Genomic DNA, 18,437 nt, shown 5'->3' with positions numbered 1-18,437 from the left:
GCCTAGGGATGTGTGGGTAGCTAGGTTTCATGGGTAAGCATCCCTCTATAGGTGGCAAGAAGAATGGGTGGTGCCCCTTGTGATGTTTTCTTCACATTACAAGGTGGTGGGTAGTTGGTCCTTGATAAAGGTCAACAAGATGAGGAGTTATTAGCTATCCCCTAGAGGAGGATATGTGTTACCAGACTCCAAGGGAAGACTTGGGAGCTAGATCCTTATGTAACTTGGGTTGCGTTCCATGAGTGGCACCTCTGGATTTGGGAGAGCAACCTCTAGATGATGAGTTAAAGTGGGACCCTAGAGAGTGACTTTGGCCAACAACCACAGTTGCCAAGAAGTTGTAGAGCTTCTTAGCCTATATAGTCAGGATTGATAAACATGTATTGATATAGGAGGATGCAGATTAGGTGCCCTCTCATGCATGCATTGGATGGAACACAGCATCATTAATGCCTTCTGATGACACCTATGGGATAACTAGAGGCCTCGAAGGATACAATATTTCCCCTATCTCCTTGCCTACAAAGATCTAGCTATTGGGAGATGGTTGGTCAAATGTATTAGGATGGAGTTTACAAGACAATGGCACTTGAAAACTCTAAAGCATTGCCCCTAGTCATGTGATGCAGCATAGCTAGTGTGGATAAGAGTTCGTTGTATTCTCTACCATGTGGCACCCAACTTAGGGCGCATATCTTAGGGGGATTTTTGTTGACAAGCAATTAGCTAAGATTTTTGCATTGTGGTCAACTTGGATGTAGTACCCATCTACCAAGTATTGGATCCCACATCAAAGCATTCACAGATGTGGGAGATCATTGAAAGGTAATTAGCTAGGGTTTCTATGTTATGGTCAGCTTGGATGCAATTCCCATCTTCCAGGTAGTACTAGATTCCATAGCAAAGCACTCAAAGGTGTGGGAGATCAATGGGAGTCTCATACGATGGCATATTTGGAAGGCAAATTGTCAAATGATTTTTTATGGTGAATGCCTCTTCGTATACACGACCTTGGCAAAGCTCTATACTACCATCATTAACTCCCTCTATGGTGGCTGTTGGGATCAAATGTAAGGAGATTCCCAAGCTCTTTAAGAGCTCCATCATCATTTTTTGCTCACTTAGGGCAACCACAATATGTTCTTCATCATGTAGAAGAGTTGCCCTAGGTAGCAGTATACTCCTCAACCATGGCTTCTTACCCTCATACCCCCACACTGCCTTGAAAGGTCTATAGACATGATTGCTTTGTGATTTAGTTTACCTCCAACTAAACTACTAAGCACATATACTTCATTGTAAACATCTTCTAAGTAATATATTTTGCCACACTTTTTCCACCAAAAATGGTTAGTAATTAATGGCTAAGCATATCTCAACATTATTTCAATCGAGAGATGACAAACATGAAGGGTAAAGACATTTTAAAAAGTAAGTTCAATAAATATTACTACTTATTTTTTAATTAAATATATTATTAAATAATATTCTTAATATATATTTTTAATTTTAAAGTAATATTTAAAGTCATTATCTCAAATTTTTAGATATTTAAATATAAATTATTTTTCATTCAAGTATTTTGAATGTAAAAATAATCATCAAGTTTTTAATTATTTAGGTTTTATGTTAAATAATATTACTTTTATATAAATTTTTAAATATTTAATTTTTAAATAATTATATTTTTAATAAATGATAACTAATAAATTTTATAATAGTTACTTAGCAAGTTAAAAATGAGAATATGTGCTCAAAAGCATAACATGGGGTAAACCTTGAATCTTAAAATTTAGAAACATATAATTTTGTAGAACATTAGAATATTATTTAAGTTAGTAAATTTTGTTTAAAAAAGAAAAACACATTATAGGGCCCAACCTCCCCCACGACAAATTAAGCCATGGTTCGCCATCCTCCATTATACTTTAGTAAAGAAAAAGAACTCAATGAGAATATGAAATAAACAATTATATAAACTTGTTAGCTTCAAAAAGAACTCTATGAAATGCACATAGATATTTGTGAAACCTTAAGACTATAATTTCTTTATCTATGTAATACACTGTATGTTTTGATCTTACGTCCACCTAATAACAATTAAATTTTCAATAAAGCTTTATAAGAAATCCACATATACATACACCACACATTGTCCAAAAGATCCATCCAAAATGTAAATAATAAATAGAGTAGGGATACTCAAGACCTTGACTAAAAGGATGTGTGCAAAACTCCTACACATAGATGCCAAACTAGTTTGCATGAATATCATATAATTATTTAGAAGTACAATCATCTATGTACATGCTAACAAAGGTAGTTGCCCAAAAAGGATAAGTGTCCACATCAACTATGCCCTAACATTAAGGGATAACCATCTAACGCCATCATTCCCTTGATAATGCACATAAGGGAAAACCATTTAATGCCATTATCCCTTTTTGTAGGTGTCTCTTGTTAATATGCCCCTTAGGTGGGATAGAAATTGTCCACAATTGCTAGGCTAGATTTGTGGTTAGAAACATAAACTAAGTGATAAGAGTGTGAATTTGACAATTTAAAGTTTAGATATTGATATGAAAAAGAAAAGAAAAATAATTTGGGAGGAAAAAATGAAGGGTAGGAGATTTTGAAAATTTTGAAAGATAATTAAGTATTTAAAAGTAGTAAGAAAGGAATATAAGGACACAATTAGATGATGAATGCATGGAAGCTTTAAAAAAAGTCTTTGATGATATAGAATAAGTCCAAAAATGTTAGTGATGTATACAAAGACAACAAGACTTTTAAAGTATCCAAGAGATATCTTCACGAATGTGCAATTACAATAGTCCACACTCTTAACAAGGGCTAGCTTGTGAGAGATTAGGATACATTTCAAAACACATACACAAAAGATAAGAGGGTCTATGACTCATGCAATTAGGTATATTTAAGTATATACAATCTTCCATGACTAGAAAGAGGCTAGAAACAATCTATTCACATAAGCATGCCCCAAGATTACCAAAACAACTCTTAAAGTGTATAGATATTAAGACAGAAGTATAGATTTTAATTAGCTTTTTTCTTCTTTTAATGAATAGAAAAGTGAAAGAAATAGACAAGTGTTTTACAAAGCAAAGTTAAAACATATGCTAATTAACTACCTTTTATTAAATCAAATATAAGGAATATCTTAATTGTTGTGTGTATAATGAAGAAAGAATGACTAAGGATAATTTATAAAACATATAAATTAATTAACATTAATCTAAAAGTATTAAGTGTATACTTACTACTATTATTTATAATTAGAACTTAACTTGTAAATTATGGGATGAAAAATTTTTAAAATTCAAAAAATAGTTAATTAAACTAAATAGTGCTCTTGTCCAACTAAAAGATAATAATATGTAAATAAAATATTATATGTTAGTACTCCTTAGGAGAATTTAAATTTTTTTTTTCCAATTTATTATTGTATTATGCTTATCTTGTAGTTTACAAAGAATAAAATCAATAACATATTACTCTTGTAGACTAGGAAGAATACTAATTGAACACCAAAATATTGGATTGAGTTTGAAAGGTATGATTAGGTTCTTACTTTGAGTGTAGATAAATTGATATCATGTAACCATGGCCCAAGCAACAAAATATGCTCAAAATAATGGCACAAATAAGATTTTAAAAAGCCATATGTTTCGAGATAAGAGATACATAATATTGAGTAATGTAACTAGACTTTAGTATTGATGATGGCCCAATAGTAAAATTTTAAAAGAGATTATAAGTGAATTAGATTTACAAGTAGTTGAAATCCAAATCTATATTAACAAATAATTACAATATTAATTTTATTATATATTCTAAGGCCATAAGTACTTTACTTAATAAATGCCATTAGGCTTTATTAAACACTTCGTATTAGATTCATAAGCTAGAAATTGATTGGTCATATAGCATGTATGAACTCAAAATCTACATTAGGAGTATGGAACACTAAAACATTAGAAACTAACTAGTCATATAGCATGTACAAACTCAAAAGCTACATTAGGAGCATGGAACAATGCAACATGTGCAAGATATACCATTGAAACTCCAATGTGAATACAAGCAAAACATAGTTTTAAACATCAAGCCCCACCATTCATATACTCGTCCAAAACAGCTTCGATATGGATACATCGAAAAGTGCCTAAAATATATTTGCCACTGTTATAGAAACGAATCATATTAGTAGAAACAAGGTGTTTTTTCAACGAACAAGTTAAAAAAGACAAAGCAGAGATAGAGCTTCCATCTAAAGATTTTCGCATTGGTAACTAGATCATAAAGTCAATAGCTCCATCAATTTATGTACATGAAGACATAAAGATTGGTATAGCACTAGCTAACTTTGGAGGAAAAAGAAGAATGATTGAGGAAAGCATGAGTTTTGGGGAGGTATCACTGTCCTTCTCCTTGGTCATCCTAGCACTACACTTATTACAAGGCATTTGGCCAGTTTTAGAGTCCTTGACTATGACTTGTGCTACAAATGTTGTTGTTGCAACAACACTCTGTGATTTGTGGGGAGCAGTTGCAAGCAAAGTGGGGGTATCATTTGTAAAAGTTCTGCTTGGAATCATTGGATTAATTTCTTCCATGTCTAAGTTACATTGAGTTGCATCACCATTGATGTGCTTGTTGAAAGTGGTGGATGATCATGAGGCCTTACTTAATGCATTATTTGTCCAATTTACCTCAAGTCAAGCAAGTTCTACCACTTGAATCAAGAGATAGCATAACAAGAGGCAACCTTGGCTACACATGATGTGAAGCACACAAATCAAGGACTTGCTTGTGCTAAAGATGCACAGGAAAAACTTGGTTTTGAAGTTGCCACATCAAAACCCACTGCTCCAAAGATTAAGAAAGAAACTATCTCTAAAGAGGTTTGCACTGGTTCAACACATGTGGATAGTGACACAATGCTTCAAAGCACAAGTTCTATAGAGAACTCTAAACTTCATGAGGTTTGGGGCGAGTTTGTTGAGGCTGGTGATCCCAAAGGAGAACAAAAGAGAAAGAGAGGAAGAGTGATTAGTTGGGGGAAGAGAAGAAACTTGAACAAAAGAACCTCTACAAGCCCTTCATCTATTGTCAAGGAAGAGAGAGATGTGGGAACCCCAACTAAGGCATCTGTTAAGTCGGAGTCGATGACAACAAGTCACAAAGGGAGCAGCAACTTACAATTTAAAAGAGCCAAGTTAGAATATGAATATGATATTGAAGTGTGGCATCAAATGGAGAGATATGGTGATAGCAAAATGGAGAGAAGTGAGGCATGCTCTTTTGTTGATGGAAATGAGGATATGTCAATGAGCAGGGGGAGCAGGAGGGAGCCTAAATGTGTTTGGAAAGCTTTTACCTCTTCTGGAGTTGCTCAGAACTATCTGTGGTCATCAATGTGCTCCTTGGTTTAAGCACAATCAAGAAAATCAAAAGCAATTATTTGAGTTTCAAGGCTTTGTTAGAAAAGCTTAAAAAGCTTTAGAATTTTAACACATGAGGAGGAGAAATACTATAAGTTTGAAAAACAAAAAACATTGAAAATAGAAAAATAATAATGTTTTTCATTAACATAAAAGCTTTAAGCATTTGTTGTGTATGTGGAAAAGAGGAAAACTATATAAACCCATCACAAGGGTTATAGCAAGGGCCCTTTTGATGTGATCTAAAAAGCTTTTCTTGAAGAGAGGAGTGTCACACCAAGCCAAGTCAAAAAAAATCTAAAGGCTTTCGATTAGAGCCTTGATCCTTGGCCCTTACAAGGTTTGAACTTTGTGGAAGTATCAAGTTTAGTGGATATTGTGACTGTGTTGATACAATTAAGGCATAAATCGTATTGCTCTAGTATTAGTTGTTGCTTGTGTGTTATGTATCCTACAACTACATGTGGCTTAAGTTTTAGCAGTTTGTTTGTGTTTGAAATTTTTTCTTATTGAATACAATATGTAAACAAAGTCATACATTCAAAGGCACTCCTTATCGTCTTGTTTTTGGGTTGTGTGAGAGGATTATCTTCGAGCACAGCTCGTGAAACACTATAAAAGTAAGGGAGGGGGTTGGGGGTTTCAAGGGGGGGAGGGGGGCGAGGGTTAGGAGGTTTAGTACTTTGCTACTAGAATTTTTATTATACCCCCTAGACACATATATTCCATAGTACTAGCAAGGCAAACTTTGAGTGAATTGATTAAGGTACTTTTGTCCAATCTATACTTTGAAGCAGAGTTCAAACCTTGAAATTTACGAATGCATAATCCAAAATATCACTATGATTAATATGATTTTTTAAATATCATGACTAGCCTTTGGTGCATATAAACATATTATATTTCGAGACTAGGCTTTAAACTCTAAAATACATATGATGCATTTAGCGAATATAATTAATCAAAGACAAGACTTATATCACTTGAAATCTAGACTAAAGTAACAATCATGTTGTGAAATTCAAAATATAATCTACTAATATGTGAAAAAAGAGCTAAAGGGGAGTTGAAGGTGGTCTCTCTCTCTCTCTCTCTCTCTCTCTCTCTCTCTCTCTCTCTCTCTCTCTCTCTCTCTCTCTCTCTCTCTCTCTCTCTCTCTCTCTCTCTCTCTCTCTCGCTCGGAATTCACCATGGACAACTTATGGAATCATTTAAGTGCAAGGGAGGGGGATTTCTCTAAGATATAAAGAGTGTACATTAGGGGTAGGCCCTCATTAATTCCCCCCTCCAACCTTAAAACTAAGAGGGGGAATTTTGGGACACTAGGGGGGGTATGTGTGGTGGAGTGTGGAGGAAATGGGGTATGTGTAGGGGTAGGATAGGAGGATGGATGGATGGGAGGAAATGGGAGGGGAAGGTAGACCCATGTAGAGGCTCATCTCCTTCTCTTTCTCTCCATGTGTGTTAAAGTGGCATAGTCTTTACTTTATGACAAGGAATACATAGATAGAATCTCTATCTCTCTCTACTATATTAATATATGTTCTAACAATAGGTTTTTATGCAAATAAAGGTACAAAATCCTATTCTTCCTTTTTATGTAGTACATGGCATTCCTTGTATTTAATTACCCCCACATTTATTAATATTTACTTATATCTATCACATTTAGTCCTTCTCGTAAACTACTACATTAAGATTGTACATATGCTTACTTCATTTAATAGATTGGTTTAACGCATGCACATAGATACATATATGCGTGCACGCAAACACATACACATTTACAAAAATGGACTATTCAATATAGCTTTATACTTATATACATGATGGATTTCCCCCCCACACAAAAACAAATGGTTTTTTTTTTTTTTAAACTTCTCGATGGTATACATAGAAACAATACACATTAATATTAATTTATTATTGCATTGTTAAAATAAATAAATGATTAGAGTACATTAAAGAGGGCTCCTCACTATTATTTATGACCAAGAACTTCACGCATTTTTCTAGGAAATTTTGTGCCTTCTTCAATGTACATAATGCAAGTGAAAGCATAAGTCATTTACCTTAAATTAGGATATTGAGGGAATGCAAAAGGATGTGATGACTTTATTCCATGTAACAAACAAGTTTTGCCTAAATAGGACAACCTTCTTCAATGTACTTAATGCGAGTGAATGCATAAGTTATTTGCCTTGAATTAGGCTAGTGAGGGAATACAAAAGGTTTATTCCATGTAACAAGCAAGTGTTGCCTATATAGGACAACTTGTAGATAAAAGTCCTTGTTTATGTGGTAACACTCTCCAAGAATGTTGCACGGGGGATTCACTAGTAGTAATAAGGAGACGTCACCTGTGTGTAAGAAATATATGACAATACCCCTTATCTACCCCCTATTTATGGGACCTTACCTTATAAAATGTACCTTCCTTCCCTTAAAAAACCCCCCTCCCTTACACTCACATGGTACCATATGGTAAACCCTAGTGAACCCCTCGGGGAATGTTGCAAGTGAGATATCTTATGTGAGTGCATGGTTAGCTACACATAAGTCAGATAAAATGGAAATGGGCTTACAAGAAAAGGCCACTCAAATTAGATTAGCAAAATCAAAATATAAAATTTCTAAGATCATTTGAGAGCCAGTCATTCTAGTAAGAGGTATTCTTTTGATTCTCTAACTATTGGCCCAAAAATCCTCATTGTTTTGGATATTCCTTCTAATTGACAAAACCTGTTATTGCATTATCATAAACTTTTATGACCATTCCATTTCTATGCTCTGAGTATGAGCTACTACTGCCCTAACAACTTCTAATTCTTCAAGAGACATGTTGAGTATAACTTAACCATCACCACTGTATTTCACAAATAGTTACATATTTACAATTACTAACTCCTAATGTTCAAATATGCATTACTTTTTTAGGAGCACTATTCTCTACTTTATTTAGCTAAAGTTGTGATTGAAATAAGCCACTACATCCTCCACATTCTCATTTCTAGTCGAGACATTAGATCCTCCATATTTCCCATCTATAATGGCTTGTTGGGGGCTTTTAGTAGAATGTGAGACTCTAGCAACTCAAGCAATGCTAACATGTTTTTTATGCATGCTTCTTTGATGGGATATGCATCACTACTTTAAACATATGAAATCCATCTCTTCTCAAATCTGAAGAGATTTGCCTTTAGTTTAATTTTAATAAGAATGTGTACCTTTAGAGCTAGACAATGACTTTGATTGTAGCAAAAACTCATACTAATCTGATGTGACATCTAAAGTGTAACATTAGCAACCATAGTGCATTATTTCTTTGATTATCACTTGTACCTTGTCACAAATTCAGTGATGTTCAATGCTTAGTATTGTAAGGGCCATACATTAAAACACCTTACTTTTATATGCTCAAATACAAACCATATTTGATTAGTGACACATGCTACTTTTTGAGCGATTGAAAAACTTGAATCCAAACATGCTTTACTTTCATAGTAAAATTTGTATGTTGGTGGAAAAGCTCCACGTGACATTACACCTATGTTTTAGATGCAGGACAAACTCAAATGCTCGAAGCTTTTTGGATACAATGTCTAGTCCTCACACATGTAAAAGTTTTCATGATTTACATCACTTGCATCTTTGAAAAGCACGAGTGTATAGTGATAGTATACTTTGCAATAAAAAGGATAATGTATGATACTCATTTAAATATTTACTACCTTCTTGTATGTCTTTTGGAAGAGGAGCATGATTCTAAATCCTTCACCAACACCACTCTTTTGAGATTTTAATGAAATTTTACATAAATTAGAATGCCAAAATTAAAGCATTCCTTTTCATTTCACATCTCAATATGTTAACTATTCTTTTTACTTTTTGGAAAGCATCAATAAAAAGTTAAAGTCCTAGAATTGATCAGTTGCAACGAGAATGTTTTGGAGCACTTTTGGGCATGATCATCTTAGTCTACTTTTTGGACATGTGGCTTGTCAATTTTTCTTTAGGGTACAAGCCATCAATGATTAACATGTGATCCAATAGCATTATACACTCTTCTTAGTTTAATCAAGTGTGGTAAAAAAATGTGATGTCGATTTCCTCACAATTCACGTCTTTAAAACTTTTAGGCAGAAACCTTAGTGTTGCAAAATAACATTCCCACCAAGAGAGTTAATATACTCATGATACGTTTAGAAAAGTAATTATACCTAATGTTATGTCTATGACTTAAACATCTCACCCATGATACACAAAACTATTATTAAAGTGGCCATGGTACCTAAAGCTATTAGTAAAAATAGGGTGGTATAAGGATTTTGGCAATGGCATGCACATTTCAAATCTACATGCAAAATTAGGAACATCACACACAGAAGCTTGGATGCACATTAGAGTTAGGATTTAAATGTAGAGTTTTCATGCATGCATATGTGTAGTATATTCTTGAACTCTCCAAGTTTATGCCTCACATTTATAGGTTGATTGACATGAAATCAAAATGTTGTCTCATTTGAAAGGGCTTGCATCACTCATAGAGTTAATTTAAGGTTAGCAATGCATAAGGTGCTCATATTCCATACTCTACTAGAAGTTAGAAACTTGAAACATTCACTAGACAATACTCACTTGGTTAGCACCCTTGACAGGCGACACTCTTATTTGGATTTCATAATTACTTAAGATAATGTCGTTAGTGCTTTCAATGCTACCCCTCAAAGAAAATATACTTCAAATGTAATTTTGTTGTGAACAATCATTTGTAAGTTTGTTGGATATGCTATTTTATGATTACCTTACCTTAATAAGCATGTCACTTTCAATAATAGTATCATTTCCTACTTCATCTCCCATATCCCCTCCTTGGTCTCCTTATTCATTAATTAGAACCTACTTCACATTGAAGATCCATCTTATTCGCTAAAGCCAAACTAGTGGCCCAAACTCTCTCTCTCTCTCTCTCTCTCTCTCTCTCTCTCTCTCTCTCTCTCTCTCTCTCTCTCTCTCTCTCTCTCTCTCTCTCTCTCTCTCTCTCTCTCTCTCTCTCTCTCTCTCTCTCTCTCTCTCTCTCTCTCTCTCTCTCTCTCTCTCTCTCATACCACATTTGGGCTAGAGGATCCAATAAAAGAAAAGCCATAAGGTGCAATTCTACAACTCAAAAGGCTTTGTCGAACTATCCCTCCACCAAGATAACAAGTCAAAAAACTAGAGCTAAGTTATGGAGGTATCATAAGTCAAGGTCACTAGACTATTATATCATTAATAACAAGTCCATTTGCTATTAAATTTAACAAACCTCTCGAGAACATCAAGATCTGAGCATGTATTAAAGGGTTTGGGTGAAGCATCATTATTGTTGCACTACAAAGCAAACATGAAAATTTAAGCCTTATTACTTTAGAGCATTTGAGGTCTCAATATTGTTATTTAGATATGTTTCAAGTATATGCACTAACTATCTACTTGTATTCATAAGTTTTACTAGTAAACTATTATTGTAATTAGGGATCAAACCTCTATGTAAATAGGAAAATAATAAAGTCAAACCAACTCTACATTAGATAGTGTTGTGCTAGATTTGTGGCATTCTAATGATACAAAACCCTAGGAGCTTTTAATCAAATCAATTTTGGCTCCACCATCACAAGTACCAAACCACCTAAACAAAAGATCTTCAATGATTTTTTCCCATCTGGCATTTTAATGATACAAAACCCTATAAGCTTGGCCTATAATCAATCAAATCAAATTTGGCACCACCATTACAAGTAACTGACCACCTAAACCAAGGATCTTCCAATGAGTTTTCCCCATCACAATCATTTGCAATGTTTGTGATGGTAGGAGCCACTCCAATGTGTGTAAGCGGCTTCTCATTTCTTCTTCATTGTCGTTGCAATTTGTCATCTTTGAGAAATTCCCAAGATTGCATTTTTTTCTAGCTTTGTTTTCCTAACTATCGACATCCTTCCTTGATTCAAGTAGGGGTACATTCACTAGGTTTATAGGCTATGACACCTTGCAACTATTGTGGGAACATGGCTTTAATGTGTGAATGTAGGTACTATTTTTGCTACCTCTTTTGTTGCCATTATTTCTAGTACCAATGCATTAACCAAGATGTGTTGAGGCCTCTAGCATTGAGAAAATATACAAAAATGGTGTAGATTGGACTCATTGATTTGAAAGCACCCTTCCAAGTCTTAAGCCCAACTATGTATTCATCTTTTACAATATAATTTTGGGAATTTAAATTCTAATGAAAGTGAGATACCTAAAAGTCTAGAAGGGTAGTTGGTTTCTAGCTACACAAGTAACACTTGCCCTAAATTCATAACAATTGGTCTCTTTAGGTCCCTCCTCCTACATATTACCATTTCTAACAAACCCCACAAAGTTTATAATGTGTTGCTCAAGAAGAGTAGCTAGAATTTAATGCTTTTCTTTGTAGTGATTGCCACTAAGGTTGTTGTAAGATTTTTATTGCTATATATTTGTGTTTCTAATGAACTTGACAAAGGTTATGCATTGGGTTTGTTAAGTATACACTAGTTTGAAATAATAGCAAACATTATTTGGTGGCAAGCATTTACACCACTATAACTTAAGTTTCCACTATAGCTAGTTAAGCTAGAGCAAGAAGGGAGTTGAGACATAGAAAAGCTAAAATTATATCCCTGTATTGCTTGGAATTTGAGAAAATCCTATCACTATACAACCTTTTCATTGCACATGTCTACTCACATGCTATGCAATTCCTTGCCTAGAGAGAATTTGAATCCTCAAGGTCTTACAATCTCAATGATAGTAGTAAATAGTATTCAAAAGATGCAATAGAATTTTGAAAACCTATGATTAAGATGTAAATGATGCCAATTGTAGCTCACTAACCATTTGATAAGTGGGCAATAAATTTTAATAGTTTCAAGCCAAATATAGCTAGGCTCACTCTACCATAGTACTCAGAAACTACTTAAGAATGTGGGTCAAGGCTTGCACTTAACAAAATGTCAATGCTAGGAGTAAAGCCAAGTTTTTTTTGGAAAATATATCATATGTTGCCCCATTAGAACGTATACCTCAGAAGGATCACACCTCAAAAGGCATAGTGAAGTCTATCACAATAATGAGCCCACTTGAATCACCAAAGGAGAAGATATTGATGACAAGTAATTACCACATAAGAAAGCTCTATAGTAGCATGCATGGATGAATTGCTTCTAAAATGTTAAACTATACTCATTGTATTGAAACCTTTAGGATATCCCATAGAGGACGCACTATTTTAACATATTTGAGAGCATAAGGAAGACCTTAGTATGATGAGATTTTATGGTATTATCTATCATCCTTATAGGAAAAGCAAGACATCAACCAACTCTAAGGAAGTTGAGGCACTAAACATGATTACCTTGGGTCTTCGAACCTCATAATGCATACCATTCCAACCAAACCTATAATGAGATGGTCGCCATTGTTAGACAAAGAGGCAAAAATGACCATTTCTATATTAGCGCCCAATCTATTAAGTACCACCCCAAAATTTTAGGTTTTTGCACATTAAGTTCCCAACCTGCATAATTTCTAACATGTTTATGAACTAATAGTAGAATGCTATGAGTATTTATTTCAAGAACCAAGGCATTACTTGCCAAATTCAAGATTCACTACTAGAAACAATAACCTTGTCGCTCGATTATGAAGGTCCATGACTTTTTATCTAGACAACTATTGGTGAAGTGCCTTGTTGACAATAATTTGATTTGAGGTAGCCATAAATCATTATCAATATATGTAGTAATAGGACTAAAAAAGTATTGGGGTCTTTGCATCAATTAACAAAAGACCCTTCCTGGGTCAGGAATTTCGCCACTCCAAGGCAACACAAAATAGTGTATACTTGTATGACACAAACCTAAATATAGCTAAGAATTCTCTAATTCTTAGACACATGACAAGGGAGGTACACTTCCTGATTTGAACATTCACATGATTAAGGTTTCACGACATAATCAACCTTAATGTTTCATAATAGCGTGCTTGGAAGGAGTTTCACAACTTGAAAATCTTCAAGCACATTTTTCAATGTTTGATATAGCTTGTGGGCAAACAAATCACAATGAGGATGTAGTGTTTAGATTTGAAAGTTTCCTTTTGTAGAAATATTATGAATCCTTAAAAAGGAAGCATCTAAGCTCTTAGGCTTTTATGCACATGTGACCATTGAGAAAAACCTTTCTTCGAATTAGATTGTGTGCTAACACATATATGTATGTGTTATGCATGCTTTTTGGACAAGTGAGAAAATAAGGATGAATGATTGAGCAAGCTAATGAATAAGTGAACAAGTGAGTGACTAAGTGAAGTTTTAATAATTTTTCTCAACTATTCCTTAATGAAAGTGTGTGGGTGCAAACAAACATACATTGTTTTGGAGCACTCAACATTACAAGTGCAAAACCCTTAGAAGTGAAAAGTCACTATGACCCTCCCCCCTCCCCCTCCACTCCCTTGTACACACGTTTAAATACCATTGTTGCACATCTATATGAGACTTGCGCCATTGTTTTGTACTCTTAAACTCAACTAGGTATAGTCCTCAATAGTGAATAAGATAACAATAGACTTGGTCTATTAGATCTATGACAAAGTAATGTCACTTGGTCCTTACAAAGTTGTGTTACTTGCTGGCCTATAGATAATGTGACTACATGATACAACACACATGCAAGGAAGTTCTCAATGCAAGTTCTCTCTCTCTCTCTCTCTCTCTCTCTCTCTCTCTCTCTCTCTCTCTCTCTCTCTCTCTCTCTCTCTCTCTCTCTCTCTCTCTCTCTCTCTCTCTCTCTCTCAACTTAGAACTATGTCTTGCAACCTTTTGAGATAAGGAAACAATAATTGAGGACTCGGCTCAATTAATTATGTGAACTTAGGAGATTAGTGCATAATCTAGTTACCCACAACTCAAATACCCTAGATAATGGAATGTAGTATGATCCAATCATGGACCATTTCACATAATGTCCATAATATTATGAGGCCTTTAAGTGCTTCTGAATGTAAGACGATTTAGTGTTTATTTATTTTGATACAAGTCTAAGATAGCCTAATATTATAAGTTTCTCTTAATGAATACTTGCACACATGGATATCATATTAACCATAGAATCCCATATAATATCTTGTATACTACCCTCTACTCATGAAACAATTATCATCTTTAACAACGAGGTAGACATTTTCATTTATTAGGGGTTCTTATAAGGTTATGCATTATGCCGACCACCTTTTGCTACTAGCTAAGAAGTCTACCTTTTATGGAGTTCAAGGTTACTTGAGGTCTAGTCATGCTAATACCACTACTAGTACTTCTAGGTGACAAGACTACCATAGCTCTTTAGTCAAGCAAGCAAGTAGTTTGATTCTACTCTAAAAACATTATTCAAAACAAGAGTGTCACCTCATCTTTTGGAAAATGTATATTCCAATGCATTTAATAGCACAAGGGGGTGTGTCATTCATCTAAGAAGAAAGAAGAGGGAGAACATCAATTATGGCTATTTGGACAAAGCCCTTGAGGCTTAGTCCATTCTCCCACTTGATGGTGAAATGGAAACCCACCACCATGACATGTAACTTACATGGGGGGTGGTTTTGCCATGTAGGATTTGATGGTCATGCCACACCCCATGTAGGATGGCTCCAAACCTCTAAAAATTTGAACTTTTTGATATAAACCTTACACATGTAATGAGATGCTACAAATTGCCATGATTGAGAGAGGCTACTTAGGCTTATGTCTATTGTATGAAGTAAGACATCGCAAGAACTTGAACCCTTAATAAAAGGACCTTAGTACTTGCCTTAAGCATTTAAAAAAAAGTTTAAATATGATATAGACTCCCCCCCCCCCCCCCCCACCCCCCCTCTCTTTCTCTCTTTCTCTCTGTCACTCACTCACCTCACTCACTCATCTTTGACCCTTTTAAGTGTTAGTATTTGAAACCGCATACTTGCAATTGTAAATGGCCTTAAATCAGCTTGTGCATATTGGAATGGCGGTAGATCAATAACCCCTAAATAAACTATATGAGTTCTACACGTCTATAATAGAATCACATTATGCCTGCATATGTGTGTCCATGAACTTCTTATTGGATCTCTCTCTTTCTCTCTCATATGGTTTTATGTAGACATACCCATTTCCTACAACAAGTTGCTCTATATATTTGTTGGTAACATACTTGAAGCACATGCATATGTGAGAAAAAGGAGCATGAGGGGGCAAGTTTAATTTTAGAGAGAAACAAAGGGCAATATTTTTGACACGTTTATGAACACATTGCAAAAACCAAAGAACACACACACACACATGCTATATATGCACTTAGGGTGATTCTTAATGATGCAAGTAGAGATGAAAACCATGCTAGAACAAATAAGTTTTAGATGTAGTCTCCCAAAGGTGTGTAGACTAATTCCTAATGATAGTGCCATAAATAGAGATAAAAAAGATTTGCTAAAGAAGTTTAGTTTTACACTCATCAACATGGGTGGCATAACACAAATAACTATAGTTAAGAAATAGTTGTAATACTTATTTCTCAAGCATTTCTTTAGGAAGCTAAGTAACATGGCCTAGAGCCTTGTTGCATCAAGGCGATGTTGTACTTACTTACTTTTTTATTAATATACTACCACATATTACCAAAGAAAAAAAAAAGCTAGGTGTGGTGCTGCTTGGTTCATGGATTGATAATGTTAGTGTTTGATCCCATTTCCAACAACAATGATTAATGAGACCAATTATATGCATTTATGATAAATAACCTCTTTGCTTTCAAACTTGTGTATTATGTAAAATTTTCTAACTATTGTTGCAACTACACAATGTAGTACCCTCACTTGGGTTGACAACTGAAAATAGTTGATATTGCTAAGATACATGCCTTTCTAAATTGTTGCATCCCATTCAAAAACATATCATGCAAAACCTACATTTAACATCTAAGAAATTTTGTGTCATACATTCAAGTAGCTTTAAAAAATGTGTCATTACACATAGAGTGCACCTCACTTGCACATGCATGTGATAGTGCAAAGTGTGCCATTTGTTGCACACAAAGCATGTTGTAACGTGTTGCTTGTATTATTTTTGTGAGCAAGGGAAGCAACCCACTATCTTGTGAGCTTTGTAATGATGCCAACCACAATGTCAGCACGATTAGCTAGCTTTTATTAATGAGACAATTGGAATCATATGACATTAACTTGAGAATAGGATCATAAATAATTGGAGTAAGGAAGATATAATTTTGTTATAAGTGTCATGAACTTGGGCATAAAGTTGTCAACAACCTTGGGTGCAATAGTCCCTAAGGAGGTACAAATTGATATTTTAGTATGCTAGGGTAGACACAAAGAAACTTAGATAATATCATTGAATGAATGCTCAAATGAAGATGAGGGTATACAAAGATAAAGATGATACAAAAGGGATTTTATGTCTCAAGCAATGTGCAGAGGTGATGTAAAAGTGGCACTAGAGATGTCAAGAACAACTTTGAGAGTGTGTTGTACTCGAGATAGATCCCTAGACACTATAGTAGTCCATCAAGAACAATGATTTGAATTTGGATAGCAATTGAGGGAGCGAAACGTAATCCTTAAAGTAGCTGAATGTCAATGAGGACTCAGGGTTACAAAAAGTAGGCATGCTAGTCGAAAACACTGTTGCAAAGGGCATGGCGAGGATGCCAGTTGGTTGTCCATAAAGAGTAGAAAATGTTGACTATAATAGGTGAAACACTTCTTATAAATGATGGCGACAATTGGTTGATGATGCCTTTTTTTAATAGTTTATTCTTTTTTAGACAATTTTAGAGGAGGAAAATTAAGACTTAATGCATGATAATCCATTGTTAATGCAAGCCTTTAATTTAGTGGGTGAACACATCTTCCTATGGGTTGGTCTGAATTGAAGAACACGAGTTTGGATGATGTCTTGATTGGCAAGTTAAACGTATGATGGAGCCAATTAAGCTTTAAAACCCTTTGATAACCCTCAATTTGAATGGTAGCTTAAAGTTTCATTTTGAAGGGAGAATTTAGAGTAGCACGAGGAAATTTTGTAGGAACAATATATATTTTCTGCCCTTATTGGAAACTTTAAAAACTTGCTAAAGGGATCTTGATGTAAGTGTTGACTTCACATAGACAAAACAACAAAAAATATAATTATAATCAAAATTGAGAGCTACATCTCTTGATGTAGGTCTTCACATCTCGTCAATAAGATGATGTGAATGTTACATTTGCATTGATTGAATGATGTAAGAGATGATTATAATCAAATAAGAAGGTAGCATGCACTCGAGTTTAACTCCACATTTCCATAAATAAGAAAAAAACATGTAGAAGCTAACAATAATTAAGTTTACGAGATTGAGTTTGTGTGTTAATTAGAGTTCCTTCCTGTGAGCCCCAAAACTAGCAATTAGTTTCATGGCATTTCCAAATTTCTGGTTTGTTGATGGGGCCGCATGTGCACGAATCTTTGAAACCAATTTGAAATGGGTCACGACACCGTTCCAATGTTGTGCCATCTTGCAATCTCTGGGTAATTTGTTGCCTTTTTATCTCTCTCATTAATCCGGTACCTAGTGTTGGAGTTGTGGGCCTACACCATATAACAATAAAGATGAATGAAAATTCATTCGGAGGCGGGAATACAAAATCATCCAATGTGAGCTAGGTAAAGGAAAGGTAATCAAATTCAAGGGCCTAGTCCATTGATGTACTTCACGTTCTCATATATAAGTTTAATGGTAATGATGATGATGATGGTGTAGGAGATAAACCATAAATCAAGGAAGGTCATTCTCCTAAAGTAATTCTCTCATTTACATTTTCCACATACGTTTCATTTTGGTTTTTAAAAAAGCTACCAATGGACCACCAAAG

Source organism: Lygodium microphyllum, chromosome 1 (genome assembly GCF_053477565.2).
Source record: "Lygodium microphyllum isolate KBCC chromosome 1, Lygodium_microphyllum_v1.1.10, whole genome shotgun sequence".
Taxonomy (NCBI): Eukaryota; Viridiplantae; Streptophyta; class Polypodiopsida; order Schizaeales; family Lygodiaceae; genus Lygodium; species Lygodium microphyllum.
The sequence above is the reverse complement of the archived record's forward strand: the minus strand, read 5'-3'. Positions refer to the sequence as shown.